Source organism: Porites lutea, chromosome 1 (assembly GCF_958299795.1).
Source record: "Porites lutea chromosome 1, jaPorLute2.1, whole genome shotgun sequence".
Taxonomy (NCBI): Eukaryota; Metazoa; Cnidaria; class Anthozoa; order Scleractinia; family Poritidae; genus Porites; species Porites lutea.
In genome coordinates, this window is record NC_133201.1 from 47413514 (window position 1) to 47422331 (window position 8818).

The following is an 8818-nucleotide window of genomic DNA, read 5'->3' on the forward strand; positions in this document are numbered from 1 at the left end:
AATGCAACTTTTATTCATCTGGGACACGTATGTAAAAATAGAAATTATATTGTGTATAATGCTCTTGATGATTCTAAGTATTGTGCAATTACATAAATGCAAAACTTTTTAGAAACCACAACTTTATAAATATTGTCATTCTGGATACAAATGTAGCATGGTATAAAATTAACATTTTCAGAAGCTTGTACATGTTTTGAAATGCTTTTCTTTATTATCTGACGAAATTATAAATAATTTGGCTTTGACAACCTATAATTTGACTTTCTATTGTTTTTATTTTTGTATAATTTGCAAATAATACCTTATGTAAATAAGTATTTTTGATTCAGAAATTTTGTCACAATGGAATGTATATAAAAAGATGTGGACAATTCATCATAAAAAAATTAATTGTTCAAATAAAGTCTTTATTATTATAATTATTAGTTGGACTGTCTTCCTTTGGGCTTGGCTGCAGGCCACTTTGAAGAAGCAAGGTAACCTATGTTGACCAGATAAACCTACCACTCAAATAATACGGCCACAATTATTATTATAATAATTATTAGGAGCTCCCAAACCTTTTGTCAGATCTGCTATAAATATGGTTAACCTGAGTGGTGCAGGGAAGGGATGATGTTGTGAAAATTCACATCTCAATAAGATACATTACATATGGCAGAGTGTAAGAATTGGAGGTTTTATCATATTTATTCAAACAAGCACTTATCTCCAACACACATCCATGGCCCACTCTGAAAGCCAAAATAATAATAGCAAAACTAAAAACTTTTTATTGTTTAATCTGTTATTATCTCAAATATTATCACTTGCTGAAAATATTGAAAACATTTTAAGCACCCACCCTCAAGGTCTCCATTTTAACTTACCCCTGAATGGGTTGGGTTTGGCCGTTCGACCAGGTTGCCAGGAATAATCTCCCTGACCACTCTCTTCAGGGAGGAAGGAAACATGTACGTTGGTTGGCATCCAACCGATGCCCCAAGGGTCTTTCCACTTCCATGCTAAAATCAGGTAAACATAACATGTCACTTTTACAGATATATCCTCACTGAAAAAGCTTTTCAGAAACATTTCGTTTTAGACAGAGATACAGGAGGCAGCTTGCAAACTTTGTTGTGCTCATACCCTTCTACCAGGGAGAAAAGTCTGAGAGGAACTATTTCTTGAATAAAGGAGGATCAGTTTTGGGAAAACTGCAGTCATAATCAAAACACACATGCTACTGTTTTGCAATGATAGCCGACTCGACCACATTCTCTTAGAGTTCAGAAAACACACTATTAATAAACAAAATAAAATAATGGCTTATTTCAAGGGAAATAAAATGGCAGTGAAGAACTTCATGCTTGTAATTTTCCAACTTACCCATAACAGACACCACAAATACTTGTAAAGCCTGGCACGGCATTTCTCCGCACTTTCCACGGCTTTGATTTGGAAATTTTCTAAAAGCCTTATTAGGCTATTTGGTACAGGGAATCTGTAGAAATAAAGATTTTTTCATCTGAATAATGAAAATAATTACTAAACTCGAATAAAACACACACAAAACTTACCCGTTGCGAACAAATTCGGCTTTAAAATTCTCGAATGCTGCTTCCCTGGCCGCCATCTTGATCGATCTTGATCTTCAAACGTGGAGCAGAGAGGGAAACTGCTGGCTAAAATTATGCATACTCAACTTTTTCCTAGTAACCTAATTGTTCAGGAAGGTGGGGGGTTGGGGGCCATTAGCAAGTAGTAGTGAAAGGGTTAAAAGAATTAAAAATGGGTTCCATGAATTTTCACAGAACCAAAAAATTGTTACTGATCCTTTCCCATGATCTCTGGGCATAGAACCAAAAAATTGTTTTCCATGGGATTTGATATCCTACATGTAGGGCTTGCCGCAGACTATTCTTGGTCAGCAGCACTTTATAAACTGTGTAGTGCAGTTTTTCCAAAATCTGTTCGTCTGATGTCACAGTAATCACGTGAATGGAAATGCAATTGATGCAACAATGTTAATATTTTGTTTGATTCTGACTCTCACATAGTAAATATAGGTATACACATAACCTACTAATTGCAAGACTTTTTGATTCGCCTTGCCAGCTGGAAATCTATTTACCAAGGAAAATGAAAGTACTGTAGAGCCTAATCTCAGCTTAGTGCAGGACGGGTCTCTGGTAAGGTGCGAGTGATTGCAAAGTCTATGAATCCATCTAAGTTAATTCAAGTTACACTACAGTGCGTAGTTTGTTTCCAAGCATGTTACGCTGCTTGTCACCTGAAAGCTTCACTAACATTTTTCATGATTTTCTATAACATTTCAACGACCTGTGGTCAATAAACACCAATTGAATATCCAATTGAATAATAACACTTCAAGTAGTAATGACTGTATACTTTCCACGATGAACATTGCCTATGTCATGCACTGCTCTTTTCATTGTACCTTTGCTTGTAAATTCAGCCGTCTCTCCTCTCTTCTCAACATTTGCCGGCTAATTGAACCTAAGCCACTGTAAATAAAGTTATAAATCAATATGAACATGTTCACCCCATTGTTCAAATTATTATTCAGTTTCCATACTCATGATCCGCCGTGATTCCTTTTGTTGACACTGGAACTAAGAGGGCTTTCTCTGATTCACGTAGACAATTATGAAAGTGGTTCTCAACATCAATTGCACCTTCAACATAAACGTACACGTTTGCCCACACTTCTTAACCTTTGGTTACTGCTAATATTATAGTATTGTTTGTTTAGATTTCTTTCGCCCCAGGGTGGGGCTATTTTGACACTTTTGATTGACATTAGTCACTCACCCTGGGGAATTTGATAAAAAAAAATTAAGAATTGTCAAATCCCCGCCCCTTGCCCACATTTGCCCCCCTCCACCATCCCCTGTTGGGATTTGCATTGATTCACTGTAGGTGCATAACACAATCTAAAACAAAGGGGGAATTTCATATAACCCATGATACTTTGCAGCTAATTTCTGTCTTCTCGCCGCGGTGGAAAGAGCGTTTGAGGGTTTCAATGGAGATTTTCAACTACCTGAATTTCAAGATGCAGCTCATCCAAGGTAAGTTTCAATGAGTCCTGTTAATCTTTGGTATCTGATTGATAATTTCAAATGTTTCCAACGTCATTTCACGCATTATTGCTCTTGTTTACGACCCTGTTAAGCCATGCTGTTCTAACTCACAAGTGAATATTTATTTAGATGACTTTCAATTATCAAAAACTGTCTTTATTCTAGAAAGGTTTTGCCCCAATAAATTATTGAAATCAGCGGACAAGGGGTACTTGATACTAGTTCCACACTCCGAACTCTTTCGACTTTCGACCTCGCGATTTTTATGGGTTGGATCGTTTTGAAATATCGCATTTTCTGCCCTTTCTCCACTAAGATGCAAGGTGAAGGTTCCAATTTCGTTATGCTAAGTCCTGTGAAGATGGGACATTTTTTCTTGAATTCGCTCTTTTTTCACTGATCAAAACTCAAGTATTATCTCTTGAGGGTATGATGAGTGTTTAAATTCACTGGTTTATAGTATTACAGCTTTTTTGTCTCATTACTTTAGGTAAAATTTGTTTCTCATGCTGGCTTATGGTCGCAACCGCGCGAGGCGAACTTGAAATATACAGGCCAGCAAATGTCATGGAATAGCACGCCGTAGGTCCTTAACCGGCGTATAAAACCTTTAAAGACATTTTGATAATTCTTTTAGGATTCATTGTAAAGAGGAAGTGGGTGTTTTTGTATATATATTTTGCCATTGCTTAATAAAGCTTTTTTCTGTTCATGTTTGACGAATGCTTAGCTGGTGTTTTGTTACGAAAAATATAGTGATGTCTTTGTTATTTTTATTGTTTGTTGGAGCTATTCCCTTCCTTTGAATTTTATCTCCGATAGACGTCACTTTGTACTTTAACGGTCTCGCTATTTTCGACTGCATAAGCCGAGCTTGTTAAAGTAAAATTAATGCATGTGCAGTCAACCAACGGTTGATGTACTGTATCGATGAATTATTGAAATGACAATATGAGCACCGCGATCACAAACAAGCAACGAAGAGAAATCTCACACCTAGAATATGTATTTATTTCAAGACAAGTACATGGAAATCACTTGTAAATCCATGGAGAGCTTTATCAACACATGTTAATACAGGATGTACTAAAGCAAAGACCTTCCTCGCTAGCTTCTAAGAACATTTGCGTGGACGGCCTTGCAATCGTAAGGCTAGTTACAGTAGTTAACTAATAATCGGCAGCCAAACACTCTCTTTGACTTAACAAGAGATATTTTTGGAATAGTAGAACGAAAATCGTAAATAGATCGACACAGCAAAGGTACAGAAGGTTTTATCGGCAAAACAAGTCGCTTTTCACCATTGTTCAACTGTCGCGTCCCTGTTGAACTGATGAGAACTGATAGGATCACGTGTGTTCGTAAGCTTGATAATTGCGTTCGAGGTACGAGAACGCAACCCCTAATTTGTGTTGGGTGTTCTGTGCATTATTGGGTATCCTGTGCAATTAATAAGGGAAATTTTTTTGAGAATGCTTTTTCGTCATCAACACACATTTGCCTCGCTTAGAGGCGCTTGCTTACGATTTGCCTCACTTTGACGCGCTAACTCACGTGGTGATTCTTGTGTCCGCGGCATTCATCTTTCAAAGCGGTTTGCTAAGGTCTGATACTCTTTGTAAAGCGTTCATCTTTTAAAAAGTTTGCTGAATCTTCATAAAGCTTACATCGATCTGTGTTTGCTGAATCGTCCAAAGAGTTCATCTTTCAGAAGTTTGCTGTTAAAGCTTACTTTGGATTAAGCCTTCACATTTTTCAGCATGGTTCGTCACTGTCTTTGGAAAATGTCTGCGACTCCTGGTGCATGCATCAAACCGGGTCTAGTTCGGCGGCCATTGTACCACTAGACTGCGAGCAGTCTCTTATTTTTTTTGCAAAGTTACTGCACGCGAAACCTAAGCACGCGAGCAGCAAAGCCGCAAGCCGCGAGAAACATGGGCGTAAGCCCGAGAAGAAAACATCTCATTCCCTTTGGTAATAATAACGTCGTGTTGTGCAAACGCGCTGGATGAGATAAGAACTAGACGAATTTAAAAGAGAGAAGGTGGACTGCAAGCAGTCTATTGTACCACAAGGAAAATTTACCGAGTTGTGTAGCTCAGCGGCCAATGTGTCACAAAGTAAATCTACCGAGTTGTGTAGCTCGGCAACCGATGTGCCACAAAGTAAATCTACCGAGATCTGAAGCTCGGCGGTGCCATTAGATCATGACTTGTGATATTTTCGGCACTGGACAAACGAACACTTTAACTCTGTGTTATTTATTAGGGAAAACTTACAAACCAGCCCACAGTAGTGCCACTCTCGAGTCACTGAAATCAACACGCTCGACCAAATTGGAAAAGGAAAGTGTGAACCGCACACACATTCCATTGAAGGCTTTGACAGGGTTTGTGCGAAGTTTGAATTCAGATGTGAAAGCTTTTAAAACAGTAAATTTATTCAATTTAATTCATTTTGTCAACAAGTTGATGATTGGATGCTCTTAAAAATAACAGAGAAAATTATCCGAAGAAATGCTTTTGAAGAAAGAAAAAGAATCCCGGGTTAAGCACTAATCGGCCTTTGAGCACCTGCGCCCTGTAATCGCGCCAGTAAAACAAAATGTTCTATTGACATGCCTGACGCACTCTGGCCAATGTCTCCTCCAATAATATTACAAGCACTGGACACCGAACAATACCATATCTTTTCAAAACCTTCTTATAATGATAAACAGTTTAAATAGAGGTTTCGCTGTACACAACCCTTACATTCAAAATATGCCATAATCATATTTATCTATTATCGCAACCACCCTTCCCCCTCAACTGCTACCTGTAAGCCTAAAAAACATATCGAACGCACTCTCCTAAGCTCCGATTACTCCTAGTATAGTATGAAGCGATGCATCATGGGATATATAAAATTCCCCCCTTCATCTAAAACCAAGCTAATCTGTTGAAGCAGATTTTAAATAAAAATGCCAGTAAGTGTACAAAACGTTTACCTCTTTCGTCCATTGTACCAATTAATGAACCTTTGTTAAGGTTGTATAAACGTCGTTGTAATAACAACAACGTATTGCACCTTTGGCGCGGCATGTTGGACGCTTGTTTCGTCGACGGTCGATTCGTTGCATCTACAGGGACATTAAAACGCTTTAATGATGAGAAGAATAACAACAATTGGTATTATTGAGCACAAAAAAATTAATAAAGCCTTGAGTACATATTGTTTTCGTAAACTGTGAGGACATCTTGTAGGGAGATCGATATGCATGATATAATTAGAAGACTCAACTGAAAGACATTGCATCGAAACGACCGACCAGTCGACAGTTGTTCTGTTGTTATTCTCAGCAAAAATTTTACAGTAAAAATCCTACAAATGCAACTTCTAAAACTTTATGTCCTCGATTCCACTTAGCAGCATAAAAGTCCGTAAAAGCGAGTAAAAAAATTACACCAAAACCTACCATCGCGCGCCCTTCAGTTGTTTCGCTCCTTGTCCTTGCTGTGGATCACCACGTGACCGACGCGTAAGTAGTGGGGGACTGGGAAGGGGCAACTTCGCTTGGTATTCTGGCGGGAAAGGCGACTACGTACACAACGAATCTCTCTATATATTAAAGGGTGTCATATAACATAGTCTTCGTATAACGAACGATTTTCTTCACAGGAAAAAATAACGGATTCCCATTTTTGGATACTTTAGGGTATTTCAAGAATACCCACAGAAATCCCAATTTGGAAGAGTGAGACAAGTCCCAATCAGGGAACTTGGTTGGGAATTCCCTGGTTGGGACTTGTCTCACTTTGCCAAATTTGGGATTTTTATGGGTATTCTTTAAATACCCTAAAATATCCAAAACTGGGAATCCGTTATTTTTTCCTGTGCTTTACCCCAGTAATAGTAAAATATATGAAAAAGAACCTCGATATAACGAAGCCCCGGTATAGCGAACAAATTTTACCATTCCCTTGGCCCTTCGTTATATCAAGGTTCCACTGTACACGGGCACTGTATTCAGATTATTAAAGAGAAAATCTGGAGAGTGTATGGAAGCTGCTAAAATTGGGCCTCAGTGACCTCCAGTTGGGGAAGGGGATGACAGCAAGTGGCGATGCTTTACAAAAATTAGTCTCAGGAGTATAGTCGAAACTCTCTGACGGACAACTCTCTATTACGGACAGTTTTCAACTGTTCCGACAAAATTCTCATATATTTTCTTTATAAAAAAAAACCTCAATAATACGGTATAATACGGACTCTCTCTAATACGACTAATACGGACAACGGAGACTAAATCCCGGCCACCAAGAGTAAATTCAAATAAAAGTAACCTCTTTATTGCGGACACTGCGGTGATAAGGCGAATCCCGAATCCCTATCAGGTTAATCTGATGAGCTATGTAAGGTGATTTCAAAAGCCTAGTCGCTGTATATCAAGTCGAACAACGATTTGCGAAAGGTATACAGATGAACATAACCGACTTTGTTAAGGCTTAAATAACTACAGATAGCATGAAGATCTTTTCTATTACATTTTGTACTCTAGCTGCTGTTTACTGCACTTGCAAAGTAGCCCGTTTCGTTTTAAATCAGTGATTTGTCTACGACTGTGCTTATATGCTTTGTAGCTGATATGTACAATGTTGTGTGCTACTGAAAGACAGTGTCTTTGTACATGTTTGTACTGTGAATTAACAAATTTAAATGCAGTTAAACACAAGTGTGAGCCTGGTTTTAGCTACTGAATCGATACTGAACACTTAAAACTGTAAGTGGAGTCATGAGAGTGACGTCATCGTAGTGACCTCTTTGACGGACACCTCTCTAATACGGTCATTTCGCTCTGTCCCGTCGGTGTTTGCATTGGATTCGCATTCTGATATAATTTCCTTCTTTTTTACCTGTTTTTCTTCCCTCTACCTTTTTTTTTGTGTGTTGGTCTTTTGTCTATCCTCCCTTACTTCCTATTTTCTCCCTTGTTTCCTACAGTGGAATCCCGATTTTTCAATAAAAACCCTTAGTGAGGGTTTTTATTTACTTTTGCTACGAGAAATTAAGACGAAGCTTCCAGTCATTGTTTAGTACAGTCTAGTATCTTGATAGAACAGTCAGAGGTGGAACAGGCAATTAAGGGTTTTTTTGGTAACTCACGATTCAAAGCAATTCACGAGCTAGCTGTGTCATGCGTGTGGATGCACGTGTATATAGGAAGGGTTGGAGAAATTAAAAAAGAGTCTTCTCCATAAACCATACACACCTCTAGGGACTGGTCAGAAAATACAGGGTGGGTCGGTCAGGGCAGAGAGGGAGTTGGTCATAGGTTGTTCTCTTGTTTTCTTGGTTCTTGGAGATCTGTGCAAGGGATGGGTTGTTTAACATTTAGCTGACGTTAAAGCGTGAGTAATCCTAATTAATAACGAAGATGAAGGTAAACAATTAATAGAACGGAGTATTGATACTACTGAGACAAGTTGCCACATTTGGTAACATAACATACAGCGTCCGGCGGAAATTTTTTAGGATCGTTGTTTTAAACATCCATTGCTATTAGAGAGGAGAACACGGCAAGCAGCAATCTTCCTTCACTTCTAGCGTCCGGTCAAATAATTTGGGACTTTAAAAAACTCGACAACGCGATGGGAGCGAAAACGTCGCTTAAAAGTGACTTTAGGTTCCTCCAGTCTTTATCGCGATTATTCTTGCCCAATTACTTAATCAAAAGGAAGCGGAACAGC

At 38.5% G+C, this 8818-nt stretch overlaps 1 long non-coding RNA gene across 1 annotated transcript; it reads right to left on the bottom strand.

Annotated features, from left to right (window-relative positions):
- Window positions 1-2256: 2256 nt before the first annotated feature.
- LOC140939142 (uncharacterized) lies at window positions 2257-6591 on the bottom strand. The gene is made up of 3 exons (XR_012165608.1): window positions 6547-6591; window positions 6079-6210; window positions 2257-2510 (listed from the first exon to the last, which is right to left on the bottom strand). It is a non-coding gene; the product is annotated as an uncharacterized lncRNA (long non-coding RNA).
- Between the last annotated feature and the right edge of the window lie 2227 nt (window positions 6592-8818).